Here is a 6,000-nt window from a genome sequence, read left to right as displayed (position 1 = left end):
TTCGGAAAAGTGACAGTGGCCTGGGCGGGGCGCGCTCAGGGGCGGGGCGATGTCGGCGCCCGAGGTCCTGCATGTGGCGCTGCTGGGGAGCCCAGACAGGAGCGACTTTTGCGGTGGATTGGGGGCAATGGACAGGAGAGGCGTTGTGACCCTTCCCTTTGGGAAGTTTTATATCGTATTAAACTGTTAGCTCAACGCCAATACCTTAATCAATTTTATCTCTTCTCCGACACTGAATCCGGTGTTAAGTTCTTGAATGTATAAAGGCATGAAATCCCCCTTACCGTCATCATCATTGTCATCATCATCACCATCATCATTATCTAGTGCTAATATAATAACTATTACTTACCTCCTAAATGTTTTTCACATCTGCCTCCTTTTCCTTCCCGCTCCCGATGCCTTAGTCTAAGAGAATGAAGAGAGCACTGCGGTCAGAGAAACCTGGGTTCTGAGAGATCTTGGGCAAATGACTTACCCTCACAATTTCTTTACCTTACCTGTAAAATGGAGACGTTAACACTAGTGCCACTTTGGTAGGGTTGCTATTGCATCACCAAAAGTATGTAATAGGCTTAGGAAGTGTCTGGTTTAATTCGCCTGCTATGATTAAAATGATCATTATTATTCAAACTTTCATCATCTTTGTTCAATAGACTGTTTCTAACTGGTCTCAGCTGCAGTGTTGTTCCCTTTAATACGCAGTAGTACAGAGGATCTCTCCAAGTACATACGAGATCTGGAGACTAGAGTCACTCCTCGGCTTAGAATCCATTGTGGAGTACAGAGGATCTCTCCACATACGAGATCCAGAGACTGGAGTCACTCCTCGGCTTAGAATCCATGTGGCTCCCACATGCCCTCTGGATAAAGTCCAAGCTTCTTAATATGGTCTACAAGCCCCATCCAAATCCACTCCCCACCTACTTCCATCCATTTATTTCAGCATTTTCTCTCTCTTCGCCAATACATAATTACTTATTATTTATTTTTCTGCCCATTTCCAGATTCCCAACATGCCATCTATAGCCTCCCTGATTTTGAACCGGAGGTGTAATTAGCAACCTGGCTCTTACATTTTTACTGTATTTTTATTAAAACTAGCTCAAGTCACACATGCTCCTTCTCTGAGGTTTCCCTTTCATATTGAATTGTCTCTAAGTCCTCTGGATTTGTGGGGGTACAAGTGGGATGGGGGAGCGCTCCCTGACTTCTGCATACCAGCAGGAAGTTAGCTACCTCATTGTTTCTTGCTGCTACGAGAGTTGCAGTCAAAACACTGGCCCTCTAGAGGTCCTCAATGGCATAAGATGACTCAGTGCCAAGGTAAGCCAGGTACTCCGTTTCTTCATTCAATCATTGCTTACTGGAGAATAACCCTGTGAGGGAAGATTGAGTCTGGAGGATCTTCCAGCATCAGCCACCCACAGCACAGACTAGCCCTTTCTTCAAGGAAATTTTGTTTTGGATCCATACTGATTTTTTCAAAACTTTTGTTACTGTTAAGGCCAGCTGGTTTACGCCTAACAGGTATTCTTAACTTTAAATCTTGCAGAACAGGATTTGGGGTGTCATACATTCATCTAACAAATATTTATCGAGTGCCTAGTAAGAGCCAGACATTGGCGTCAGGTGTTGGGGATACAGCAACTAATAAGGCCTTTGCTGTCATGAAGCTTACGTTCTACTAAGGGGAGACATGACAAATATACAAGTAAACTAATGAATAATAGTTTCGGAAAGTGTTAAATTTTATGAAGAATGATGATGGAGACTGACAGAGAAGTAAAATCAGGATAGGGTGACATTTGAGCTGAGATCTGAATGACACGAAGACAGCTGTGGGAAGATCTAGAATAAGAATGTTCTAGGCAAGGGAAAAGCAAGCATAAAGGCTCTGAGACTGGGAAGGAGCATCTGATGAACGGCAAGGACTGTGTGGCTGGAGCACAGTGAGTGAGGGGCAGCAGATGGAGTGGAGAGTTGCCAGATTTCACAAATAAAGACACAGGACACCTGGTTAAAAAAAAAAATGCTGCCTCAGCCTCCCAGGCTGGGATTACAGGCATGAGTCACCTATACCCAGCCAAGAAAGAAGCTTAGAGCATACAATGTTTATAACGTCTGCGGTGGTGTATAGCCATGTCCTAGGCCTTCACATTCACTCACCACTCACTCACTGACTCACCCAGAGCAACTTCTATTCCTGTAAGCTCTATTCATGGTAAGTGCCCTACACAGGTGTACTTTTTTTTGTTTTTGTTTTTGTTTTTTTTTGGTTGTCTTTTATACTGTTTTGTTTTGAGACAAAATCCCACTCTGTTGCTTAGGCTGGAGTGCAGTGGCATGATCTTGGCTCACTGTAACTTCTACCTCCTTGGCTCAGGTGATCCTCCCACCTTAGCCACCTGAGTAGTTGGGACTGCAGACACACACTACCACACCCTGCTTTTTTTTTTTTTTTTTTTTTGTGGTATTTTTTGTAGTGATGAGGTTTTGCCATGTGGCCCAGGCTGGTCTTGAACTCCTGGGCTCAAGTGCTCTGCCCACCTAGGCCTTCCAAAGTGCTAGGATTACAGTCATGAGCCATCAGTAGAGTGTATTTTAAGTGTGTTTCTTATGTTTTGATATTTTTAGATACACAAATACCACTGTGTTACAGCTGCTTACAGTGTTCAGTACAATAACATTCTGTACAGGTTTGTAGTGCAGGAGCAATAGGTTGTACTAGGTGTATAGTAGACTATACCGTCTAGATTTGTGTAAGTTCACTCTGTGATGTTTGTACAGTGACAAAATCACCTAATGATACATTTCTCAGAACATATCCCTGTCATTAAGCAATGCATGACTGTACCTATAAAAGAAAACCAGTTAAAATGACAAGTGTTTTTCAAGAGCAACAGTAGAAGTCAGAGGTTAGTGGCATACTTCCAAAATTCACCTAGAATCTTTTTTATACACTACAATTATCATGGACAAGGACAAAATCAAGACAATTTTGGTCAAAGAAAAAATAAAACTATTAACCTCCTACAAACCCATACCATAGGAAGGAAGGAAAATAACACCAAGAGGAAAGTCTGAGATATAAGGGGGAGTTGTAAGCAAAAAAAAAAAAGAGAAAAAAGTAAATATGAAGGAAATCTAAACAAACACTGATTATGCAAAATAATGTCTAATTTGGAGAGTAAACAAATAGAGGAGATCTAAAATATTGAATGAAAATACCATTTAAGATGGGAAGCTGGTTATCAGTATTCCAGTGTTTTAAGGGTACAGCTATTGATTACTTTAAGGCTTTACATATACATGGTGAAAGAGTAAGGGACAGCCACTTAGTTGGTACAAATAGAGTGCATACTTCAAACACTGTAGAGGAGATAATGGCATTTAAAAGTTATTGGTCAATGCCAGGTCGGGCATAGTGGCTCATGCCTGTAATCCCAGCACTTTGGGAGGCCGAGATGGGCGGATCACTTGAGGCAAGGAGTTCAAGACCAGCATGACCAACATGGCAAAACCCCGTCTCTACTAAAAATACAAAAATTAACTGGGTGTGGTGCACTCCACCCTGGGCGACAGAGGAAGACACTGTCTCAAAAACAAAAACAAAAAAAACAAAAAAAAAAACAAAAAAAAAGAAAGAAGAAAGAAAAGGAGAAAAAGATGGAGAGGATATTGAAAAGGGAGGAAGAGCCAGATCATTTAAAGTCTTTTATGCCAAGAAAAAGAAGTTTAGATTTTAACTGAAATAGGAGGCCATTGGAAGATTATTCAAAAGGACTGTTGAGTCTGACTTGTGTATTTAAAAATTACTCCAGCTGCTAGATGAAGAGTAGATCCTGGAGGGACATGAGCAGAGGCATGGAGATGAGGGTGACAGCAGTGTAAAATGTGAGAAGAGCCCATATTCAAGGTAGATTTGGGGGATAGGTCTTTCTGAAAGGACTTGCTGACAATGGATGTGGGGAGTGACAGAAACAATGCAATCAAGATTGACTCCTGGGTTTGGGGATAAATCAACAGAGTGTACGGTGTTACCATTAACTGATCTGGAGGAAAAGAAGTTGGGTTGGATAATAAGTATGGGGTGGAGATACTAAATTTGAAATGTTAACTAGATAACCAAGTACAGTAGGCAGTCATAGGTAACAATCTGGAGTTCAGAGCAGAGAACAGAATTGATATATTAATAATGGAGTTATCAGAATATAGATTATAAATTGTTGTAAGATCAGTTACAAAGTGAACATTGATAAAAGGCTATCCAGATTTTTTCTCTTTCCTCTTTTAGTCTCCACTCTTCTCTCCTGGTGGTTTTTTGGTGGTTTTTTTTTGGCCCTGGGAGGCTACAGGGACTCAAAGATGTCATCATCGAAGCCCTGTGCCAGCTGGCTTCCAGATGTATTGAGCCAATGGAGAACCTGGCAGATTGGAAGAAGGTGGTCATGATCATCTGGCAATTAAAAGTTAGTGGAAGTCCTTTGTCATCAAAAATATTTGTGTAGCCTGGGATGGTTGGTTGATAACTGTGGCTGGAAGGAACTGTAGTCCAAGGCTCATTATGACTTAAAGGGATTTGAGAAGAACAGAAGGATAATTGTCAATGTTCAGTGCCAATAGTGTATCTTTAGAGGGATTTTATAGCACTAATCCAGTAGTGCTCCAATTTCCAGATCCCATGTGTCCTGTACTACACAAGGGCAGGGTGTGTATCTGCTTATATTTTAATCTCCTACTGTGTATAGACTGGTAGAGTTCTTGTAAATATACACATGCTTGCATATGCTAAGCAGTCTTCAACATGCCTCTCCCAGGTTTGGTAAATACATATGCTCACAAATTAATTCTTGGAATGTCTTTCACCCCCTGCTTATAATCTTAAATTTGACTTATTTTTTAAATTTTTACCTGCTTTGATTTTTAAAAGTCCATTTAATTCAGATGTCACTCCCTCTGATAATTCTTGCCAGAACCACCCATAGCTAAGGGCTCTCAGGCTTTGTAGCTTGATATTCTTTAACCCAGATCTTCATTTGTAAAAGCAAGAACCAAAAAAAAAAGAAAAAGAAAAAACAAAAAAATCACGCACAACTAGACAAAGGCATTCATGTATCTCTCATTCCTATCCTGTCCTTGAACTTCCTCCCCTTCACCACCGAATTTGTGAAATTTTAATGAATGACCTGAATTCAACAGATTATCAAATGAATTGCAAATAAAATGAAAAATATATAAAATTGAAAATGTTTAAAACCTATAGTATTTATTACTGTACTTTGAGTGTTGAAAAATTTAAAACCACAGTACACACCATATCCTGAAATAAATTCTAGAGGGCTTAAAGAATTAAATATATATTTTTAAAAACATAAGTAAGTACAAGAAAACAGAATGGAATGTTCCATTTCTAGAGACTGAAGAATTTCCAGAGCTTAGAAGACTATTAAAAATCAGCCTGGCCAACATGGTGAAATCCCATCTCTACTAAAAATACAAAAATTAGCCAGGCATGGTGGCGGGTGCCTGTAATCCCAGCTACTCGGGAGGCTGAGGCAAGAGAATTGCTTGAATCTGGGAGGCAGAGGTTGCAGTGAGCTGAGAACACACCACGCCACTGCACTCTGGGCGACAAAGCGGGGTTCCATCTCAAAGAAAAAAAAAAGAAAAATCAGAAAGGAATGATGAACAGGTTTTACGTTAGTACTTAAAAAATGGAATATATTTACTACCAAAGGTTGATGTCTACATCACATAAAGAACCCATGCAGAAAAACTTTTAAATGCCCCATAAGTTAGAGGGCAAAGGATGTGATAAAATAATTCACAAAAGAGAAAACGGAACTAGTGACCAACATATGCAATAATGTTCAATCTCACTGTTAGTTCAGATTAAAGCAAAAAGGTTCTGCTTTTCATTCATTAAAGAAAAAAAATGTGAAGATACTGCCAAATGATTGTAAAGAAGGGCGCTTCTTTACATGATTGGGCGCTCCT

Source organism: Colobus angolensis, unplaced genomic scaffold, assembly GCF_000951035.1.
Source record: "Colobus angolensis palliatus isolate OR3802 unplaced genomic scaffold, Cang.pa_1.0 Scaffold35, whole genome shotgun sequence".
Classification (NCBI taxonomy): domain Eukaryota; kingdom Metazoa; phylum Chordata; class Mammalia; order Primates; family Cercopithecidae; genus Colobus; species Colobus angolensis.
The sequence above is the reverse complement of the archived record's forward strand: the minus strand, read 5'-3'. Positions refer to the sequence as shown.